Raw genomic sequence first — 10,195 nt, 5'->3', positions numbered from 1 at the left:
TTGAAACTTTGGAAGAACAAAGACAAAGACAACCAAAAAGAAAAGACAAATCACATGCAGAAAAATGACAATCGAACCAATGGGTAACTTCTTAGCATCAACAGTGACAGTAAAAACACAGTGAAATAATAATATCGTCTTAATAATATTGACAATGTCCTGAGAGAAAATACTGCCAAGTAACCATATCCTATTTACTTCCCTCTATTTGTATGCTATTTTGATATTTTAAGACTTTCTCTTGAATTTTGTTAGTTTCCACTGAGAGTACCACAATATTTTATTTCTTTGATTGGTATGCAATGAATCATATGAATGAATTTCTAAGGTTTTATTTTTTTTGTGCATTTTAAGGTTTAATTTCCTAATATTTAATGATAACTGGATGATATGTATTTATTCATTTATTTTATCTTTTTCCTTCTCTATCCAGTTTTGAAATTGAAGTATAATTGATTTTATAAATGTATTGAGGTTTTCCTCTTTCGTTCTGCGGCTTGGGATTAATGCAATAATGCTTATGAATACTTTGGGAAGCAGGTTATTTTTCTACTACTTTAGACAGTTATGGTGAAATAATTGTTCTCAAAAATATTTTCATGTCTACTTTGCACCTACCTTACATATATTCTATACTTCAAATGACCAAAATTATACCATTATATTCCCATGACTGGAAGTTCTGTGATGTATTTCTTCACTGCTAATAAGGTCTTAATTTTGGAGAAACATCCTAAAGGCCACCTTCTTTATAGCAAGCTCCTTAAAGACCACATTCAGATACATATAAACTACCCCATAGCAAGTCACGTAGCCTCCCATTAGTATTCTCTAGTGGAGTTATTTATTTACATGTCTATCCAATCATCTGAGCATTAGTCACACTGTTGGATCTTCTGTGAGTTTTAGATTGACGAAATCAGTTGGTAAATAGATAACAGCTTCAGACACCAGGAGACCTAATGTTCTCTTAACACTGTGCTTCTAAGGTTATGAAAACACAGATACAGAGAATTCAAAAGAGCATTTCTTATGAACAGAAGCTGACTACTTTTATAGAATTAACATTTTTGTATTGCCCATGCCAAGAAAAAAAACATTAAACAATGTCATGTTTACATTTTGTTTCTATTGCCAAAACTAAATATAGAGTTTGTACATAGTAAGCAAAAATATATGTATTTTTTTTTGTTTAAGTCCATTCGGTAAGCACAAAATCTATAGCAGAAATCTTTGAGTAAAAATAAGCATTATTAGTAATCAAAATTGGAAAATATTAAACTAACTATCTTTCAAAGTGGTCCTTTTTTACGTGTATATTATGATGGATGTTTTGTAAGATAAATTTAGAGCTATCTACTCTGCATACTTAGAATTTATTTTTTTAAAAAAAGAAATTGTGTGTAAATACGTTGTGTGTGAATGTTGTGTATAAAGAAGAGATTTGATTTTTAGTATCATTGAATGTGGTCCCAACAAAAGACAATGATGGTGACAAGAATATTTTAATACTGAGCTCACCTCATAAAGTGAATTATTATTCACATGCATTGCCGATCCAAAAATCTTTAAATTAGTTGGGATGCAAATCTGGGATACTACTCTTATAGGCAATCCCAAAGATTGCAGCATATTATACCTTTACTTTTTTCATACAAATCTAGTAAACTGATAATCCCAATTCACAATAAGATTATAAATTAGCGTAAAAATATACCGAAAAAAACTTAATACCATTTTCTACTTTGCCTGCTTGTTGGTTGTGGATAGCGCCAAAGCTCTAATTTCAAAGTTTGAAGTGCAGTTGGTCAGCTTTGAACCTAAAACAGTCATGAACATCTCAGAAAATTTTGAACTTCTCTGAAAATGAAGTGATTCTAAACTGTGATATAGAAAATTTTATCATCTTTATATAAATTCAGATGAATATATAAATTTCTTGAAAGTTTCATAATATAGGCTTTGGATATATTGATAATATCTTAAGTCAAGCAGTTTAAAAATATTTTAAATTCTACTTTTTTCTACATACATATTCAAATGGCAAGTCTTTATTTTCAAATACATTTGGGAGAGTGCATGCTTTGAAAGATTATAAAGTTATAAAGTTATAAAAATGCTGACTCATTTATGTTATACAAAAATGTCACAATCAGAAATGTTATAAAATCAAACATCAAATTTTGAGAATTTATGTTAAACTAGTAGAATAAATTTAAAATATTTTTATACCAGCTCTTGAATTTTCTTGAAACTGATAGTGTATGTTTCATCAAGAGCAGATTATAACATCTAATTTCTGTTTATCTGCACATTAACTAAGAAATCAAAGTATATACTAAGAAAGGAATCTTTTTTTCAAATATCAAAATCAACTTAACGTTTTCCTGCTTTACTTGATTAAAGAGGCAAAATTGTTACAATTTTTTAAGAATTCACATTTTCTTAAAAATTGCAAGTCAAAGAACATTATTTCTGTATTCTACACTAAACATACAAGGATGATGTTAATAACTGTAATAAACTATAAAAAAAGCACCAACTCTGAGGTCAAATATATCGATTTGAACTCGAGTTTCTCATTTTAACTCAAGGATGATAAAGGAAAGATTACTTAATTTATTTTAATCTAAATCTTAAATACTAGGTAGGTAAACTAGCTCTTAATTTACTACAGGGTTAGAATTCTCAAAGTTTTTAAGTAATGAACACCAAAAAGAATTATAGACATGATCCGTATGTTTTCACAATAAGGTAAGGTCAACTTTGAAAAGTCAATGTAGTGTGAAATCTTAATGCCTTAGTTTTTAAAAATATGCTTAACCATTTTCCAGAGCACCTGAGATAGTAAACAACCCCGTATTATAAATGGCAACTCTATCTCTCTTTTGCATACAAGTATTAATTATAAGATTATAATTTATCTTTTATATTTAATGAACAATTGTTTTAATATCATACGAATTGCTTATGTAAAATGTCTTTGGAAAACTAAACATGCTTTCGATTAATTTTAATGTTCTCAGAATATATTTTTAGTTTTCTTAAATGCTACAATTATTTATGATTTTAATAACGGTGGCTAACATTTCCTTAACCTGTACAAGGTAAACCAGTGTTCTCTGTGCTTCACATTTAATCTTTTCAACAATCCTGAAATTTGGTACTCTAATCCCTCTTTAACACTATTTATGTACAAAGAAAGTGAGATTCAAGAAGGTGAAATACCAGTTCTCTGATGTCTCATTTCATGAGTTTAGTGACAATACAGTGTAAACTTGAAAACAGACACTTAATGAGGAAAAAAAAAAAAAAACAGGGCTGCAGGATATTCCCCTTAAAAGATGAGAATATAACAACATCTTATTTTGCAATTGCTAAAATTTAATTAATCTGAGAAGGTTGATAATACATACTGTCCATGGGAGTAGTCATGTAACAAAAGAATAAGAATGGAAGAACAAAACAAGAAAATAGATTTCAATCGTGAACTACTGCATTACAAACAATTTACATTTAATCTTCATAACAAATGCATTTGGTAGGTGCTATTATTTTCACTTTTGAGAAGAACCCTGAAATTTAAGGTAGTTAAAGATTTTGTTCAAGGTCATAGGTTTAGAATAATTTTTGTTAGGATTTAAATATAAATGGTTCAAGTCCAGAAGTCTTATGCTTGGTTTCTGTGTTATACTTGGCTTATAATCACCCTCTCCCCTCAAAGAAAGGACACCAAAGGCCAGGTCTAATAGCTATGCATTGTAATGAAAAAAAAAAAGTGATTTATATTAGTCAAATTTCTAATTAAAAGCACACTTTTTATTTCTCACCTTGGTCAAAGCAGATAGCAGAGAGGCCCTTGCAAATATTACAGGTGGATCTATGGAGAGATTGCACTCCGAATATCTATAGATGTGGGACCTCAGAGAGTAAAGGCTGTGTGTAAGTCTGTGGCCATGCCGCCCTGAACATGCCCAATCCCATCTGATCTCAGAAGCTAAGCAGGGTTGGGCTTGGTTAGTACTTGGACAGGAGACCACCTAGGAAGACCAGGTGCTCTAGGTGTTAAAAAACAAAAAAACAAAAAACAAAAAACGCACACACACACACAAAAACTGTGTATATAACTGGAGCAGACAGAAAAAGAAAAAAAATTACAAATGTATATATGTGTAATTTTATGTGTGTGTGTGTGTGTGTGTGTGTGTGTGTGTGTGTGTGTGTGTATTATATAGTATTGTATATATTTTTCACCAAAACTTTAATATTTTACTGTGAATCCAGGACCAATCCAGATATTGATAGAAGGGCTTGAGTGAATCTAGTTCAGTATTGTTTAAGCAATGAATAATACTTGTTATTTTTACTTTTATTTATATTTGAGTTTAAAATTATGCTCATTTTACACCTCAGTTGTCAAAACTGAATTCTATTAAATTTACATCTGAGGAAACATTTTGGTAGCAATCTCTATCCACAAGCAGAACCTGCCCGATCACGCCATAGTCCCAGTATAATGCATTGGGTTCTGGTAATAGGCTGATGGCAAATGCCTTGAAATTCTTCATTTCCATTTTCTTTCAGTCTGAAGCAAATCCTCTAAAATATGTATTTTATTTCACTCTTAAAACTTTTTGTGATATCACCTATTTTCTTTTGATATCTGATATGTGAAACGAGTTTTATTAACTAGGCAGACCACTACGCTGATTGATCTCACTGTTTGAGAGTTGTAGACATCTTTCATTAAAACAGGAAAAGGCAGGCATGGAGGAAATTAAATCTGGAGTTTTTCTGACAGGCCCAGGTAATGATGCTGACAATTCAACGAGAATCAGATGTTCAGGATTACAAAAAATTCTGATATAAGTAATAGAAAATAAAGTAGAACATTATCTCAATAGGTGAACCAAACAGTAATAATAAGCATGAGAGGTAAATATGCTATAACAGAGAGTGACCATCAGAGATTTCTATCAAAATACCTGGATTCTAGAGTTTTATTGTTTATTTGTTTGTTTATTTGTTTTGATAGTTGCTACCTAGTTTTATTTAGGAATTACCTTAAATTTCTGGGACATTTCTTTGGAAGTTGTAGGGTTTTGACTTCGTATACTTCATACACATCTATAAATTTCTAGATCTGAAAGATGGTCCCTCTGAAACTAAAAGAGCAGAAAATAAGAGCAGAAGACTCTTGATCATGTCAATCAGGGCTAGACCGACTGGTTTGTAGAATTAGTTGAATTCTAAGTAATATAGTTTATACTTTATCCAGTAACTAAGGGGTGGTGGTGGGATATTGATAGGAGTGAATTTATGAAAACAATGTAACTATTCCAGGGAAAATAAATTAATTGAGAATAGATGAATTGTTTGACAAGAAAACAATCTGAGATGAATCTAGAATAATCACAAGACACTGAGGGCCTGGACCACATCTGGAATAAAAGGAATAGATATAAGATACATTCTAAAGATAGCATTTCATGTCAGAGGAAAACCAAGTAAGTAACTTATAAACAAGCTATGCATGAATTAAAATCGATAAAAGTATAGATAATAAGTATAATTATATCATTGTTTTATGTTTTACAGCTATGCCCTGTATTTGTAAAGTCCATTTCTCATTTTTCTAGCAACCTGAGATACCTGGTTTTGGCACAGACCAAGTCTCATTTCTGATACAAATATGTTTTTTAAATAACTTGCTTATCTGTGCTATAAATTTATTTTTATATTCAGTGCTCATTTGTTTCAGTATTTTAAATCTCTCATTTAAAAGATAATTTATCAATAGTAAAATAATTTATCAATAAATCATTGATAATTTTCAATAATAAATTATCTTTTAAACAATAGAGATAGACAATATATAGAAACCAAAAAATCCAGTTACAGAGCAGAAAAAAGAAATAAGAGCATATCAAAAATTCAAACCTCGATAATGGTTATTAAAGGCGTTCATAGAATGGGTTTTAATTAATGTTTTTGAAACATGTTAAATAACAGAATGGGAGACATATTAACAGCCTCAATTTTTAAACATGTACTAGTGATTAACTAATCATTTTAAATTTGTGAAGTTGAGTTAATTTACAATCATGAGATCACCATGTCCATTTCCTGCTCTGAATCTTCCTAAAGTAAGCAATGAAATGGCCAATGAAATTGAAAAACGAGGGCATTTCAGCTCTTTTCAAAAAATAAATACACAACCAGAGCATGTAAACCAACTGTCACTTTATATAGTGACAATCTAGACTAAAATGAAGATGAAACAACTTTCCTGGCTGGAATGAAGATATCAACTGCATTAAATCAGATTTTTTTAGTACTTAAGCGAAAGACTGTTTTTCCAGTATCTGAATTACCTGCCTCAAATCAGTTCATAAATTGGACTAAACAGTATTGAGTTTTGAGGTTATTTTTCTATTCCCTTTGGTTGACACAAAGTTCAGTGCTTCATTTCTTCTTTAACTATGAGAGTAGCTATAATAACAGAGACTATATAAGTAATGTAGAAATGAAATGTTTCAAATTGCATTTGTGTCCCCAATGTCCACTTCAGACTTGTCCCAAGAAAAGCACATATTTTGAAGTAGTTTTAAAGGGCTCTTCTTTTGAATGGTTAATAACTTATTTCATGAGATACACATTTTCTCTTTTGAAAATCAGAGGAATTATAATTTCTCTTTGTTTTCTTTTCAGTATAATTGTCTAGAGAATGTTGGTACTTAAACTGATCACCTCAGTTTCCACAGTGTTAGAATATATTTTTTAACCACATGTACTTATGTGTATACTCTTGCTTATGCATATAATTTTAATACTACCTTGGTGATAGTTCTCTAAATTCAAGTTTATTTATCTATGTATAAAGTAGGGAGGTGAAAATAAATGTCTACTCAAAATCTTCTTGTTATGATATCATTATATGTACAAGGGAAACAATTATAAATATGCCTACTATCCACAGATAAATAAATGTATAAAAATAATAGTATGGATGGAAGTAGGAGTAGAGAAGTATTTCAATATTTATTTTATTCTCTAAATATAGGAGAAATGAAATGCTTTATAAATATGTTTTGAATACCAGGGATTTCAGAATCCTATTATTGGTGTATTATTAAATTAATTTTAACATTTTAATAAAAAATTATTTCAAGAGAGATTGTGTGAGATTCTACTTTGAGCCGATCTTGTGTAAGGGCCTAATACTGTTTCATTCACAAGAAACACTGTAATTTTAGAGCCTACTAATCTAGTTGGAATAGACAAGTAGTAGTTTCTCAATGAACCTACTGAATAGAATTTATAGTAAAAGGCTGTTAGTGAAATTAAACAATTATTACTTAAGTGCACTGTTGTTTTATGTTTGCCATGCATGCTGATACTAACTTTACAGTATCATAAATTATATCTTGGTTTATAAAAAATAATCTTTTAAAAAATTTAATTAAACTCCAGGTTTTTAAAATTAAAATATAGTTAAGACGTAATATTAGTTTCATGTATATAACATAATTATTCAACATTTATATATCTAATGAAGTGATCACCATGATAAGTCTAGTAACCATTTTGGGGGATTTTAAGAATTTAATAGCTCGATCTTAAACTAGATACATTTTCCACTTACATTAGAATTTTCCAAAGTAAAATCAAAATACATGAACATTCGATTGTATCTTTATTAGATTTAAGTAGTACTTAAATCAATAACATTGTAGTTTAAAAGAGGCTAGTTAACTTCCAAGACGTAATTAAAGCTACATTCCATTAGCTAGAATAATCTGAACTCGGCTTCATCTATTGAACATTTTGATCATTTTATCAGATCTTTCTCTTTTGAAGATTGTTGATTTACTTCTTCCTTTTAGATTACACGTTACTCACAGACCCTCAAGCACTTAATGATCGCATGTATGATTATAAAACGAATAAGAAAATTCAAACTCTTCCTAGTTTCTTTACTGGGTGTATGTCAATGCACACATAAACACACACATTATATTTGTTTGAAATTGTAAATATTGTTAATCCCCAGTAATCTATCTTCAGCCTTGTGTTTTCTCATAATATGCACTTTTCCTTAATGATTTTCTAATAATGACAATGGCAGTGATGGATATGTGTCAGGCAATGCTTCAGACTCTTAAGATTACATGTTATGTTTAAGTTGTCATTAGACATTGTGTATTGTTAATTTTTAAGGCGAAAGATATCACACTATAGTACATATTTATGGACTAATTCCTAAGCTAAACAGATTAGAAATAACAAAGAGATGAAATAAAATGTCACTATCTAGCATCAGCCAAAGCAGAGCTGTTTTGTTTTGTTGTTTGTTTGTTTTGTGCAGGTAATGTATGCGGTTGCCTTCTTACTACTCAATGGTCAGTTATTTTTCTCCAGGTTTTCTCTGTTTTCAAGCATTATTATTTATCACATTCTTTGCCAATCTAGGGGAAAAACAACTTTGTTAAGGTGTTCTTTTCTTGATATTTTGAAGAAAAATATTTTATATATGTAGATTATTGGTCATTTGAATTATTTTTCCCCTACTCTATTCCTTTCCCCTACTAGATATGTTGCCAGTGTCATGACTACATACATTTGGGTTTCACAATGATATCTTGAGAAACATTCTCCTAGAGTCCTGAAAGCATTCATTTAATAATTCATAATTAAGTAGTATTCATTAAATAAGAGTCATGTGTCAGACATTGTTCAAAAAATAAGATGTAAAATAGCAGGCTTCATGAATACAATCCCTCCAAATGAGGGACTTACAGGCTAGAGGAGGAAGTGACATTATACATTTATACTCTGAATGGCAATAAAAACTCTGAAGTTGTAGCCTTGAAACCAGAAACCGTATCAATTCTAAGAGAATATAGTTCCAAATTATTTGATAATTTTCTGTTCGGTATCAGACAGTTCTTTTCAGAAAATTTTCCAGAGTTCATTCATAATTGCTGGTATATTTATGTTCATATATTTGGCCCTCCTAGTGTGGAAAAAGGGTGTTGATATTGTAATGAAACAATACACACCCACTCACCCGCCTATTCAAGTTTATGTTGAAAAGAAGACAAAGAAATAAATATACATCCTTGATATAGCATTATGGAGAATTTAGCATAGGACTCTATCAATTTCCTAATATTTCATTCCAGGATTAAATTGATATTAACAAATTACCACAATAGCTACATCACTCTAATTTCTGCCCGCATCTTCACATTTTTATTCCATGATCATATACAGTATTTATCTTAATAAAATCAACAATATAAAAATCTAGTAGAATTGATTTAAACAAAATACTTAAAGTATGTACTTTAGCGGTCTCAAACACAGAGTGATGATTTCATAAATGATAACGTTCATTTTCGTTGCCCTCAGCACAATAGCCTACAATGAACTGGATTCAGTCTACAACTGCTTGAGTGAGCATGGGAGCAGATCCACCTTCAGTCAAGCCCTGAGAACTTTTTAGCCTTCGCTAATGCCTTAATCGAAGCCTTGTGAGAGACACAGAGTCAGAAAGCCCAGGTAAACCATGCTTATATTCCTAACCCACAGAAACTGTGGCAAAATGTTGTTTGTTTGCACATTAAGAATTTTATAACGCTTTGTCATGAAGCAGTTGCTAACTAATACAGAGATAACAAGAGTAGATTATGTTCATTGAATTTAGTGATTATAATGTGATAGTCACCCAGTATACATAATTTAATGGTAAGGGCAGGAGGAAAGACCAAATAAAAGTATGTTAAAGTATAAATGGGTAATTAGGAAGTAGTTACATAGGATAAAATAATATTCTTTCAGTGATGATTTCTTGAATAATATGAGCCGTAGCAAAAGGAAATATCAGAGCTTGGAAAAAAAGTAAGTAAAAGAGTGATTGATAAATTATAAAGTTATAATGGAACATTTTTATATTTTCTGCTTATTAACTACATCTTGGTGGAAAAATCTTACTTTAATTGTATATCATCCACTTCCAAGAAAATAGAGAGATATTAAAATATTTTGTCAAATAAATTATACGTAAGTTCTAAGTTTTAGGATTTTTTAAGAGTTTTAGCCCTAAAACTCTTCATTGTTCCTTGAACAACTGTAGCTGAATGTCTCACAAACATCTTAAATTTAATGCCATCCAAACTGTAAGTTCCATTAT

At 30.3% G+C, this 10,195-nt stretch overlaps 1 pseudogene; it reads left to right on the top strand.

Moving 5' to 3' along the window:
• Positions 1–3,946: 3,946 nt before the first annotated feature.
• LOC111733299 lies at positions 3,947–4,065 on the top strand (annotated as a pseudogene).
• Positions 4,066–10,195: the final 6,130 nt, after the last annotated feature.

This window comes from Pteropus vampyrus, unplaced genomic scaffold (genome assembly GCF_000151845.1).
Source record: "Pteropus vampyrus isolate Shadow unplaced genomic scaffold, Pvam_2.0 Scaffold13, whole genome shotgun sequence".
Lineage (NCBI taxonomy): Eukaryota > Metazoa > Chordata > Mammalia > Chiroptera > Pteropodidae > Pteropus > Pteropus vampyrus.
This window is presented reverse-complemented; position numbering and strand designations above follow the sequence as displayed.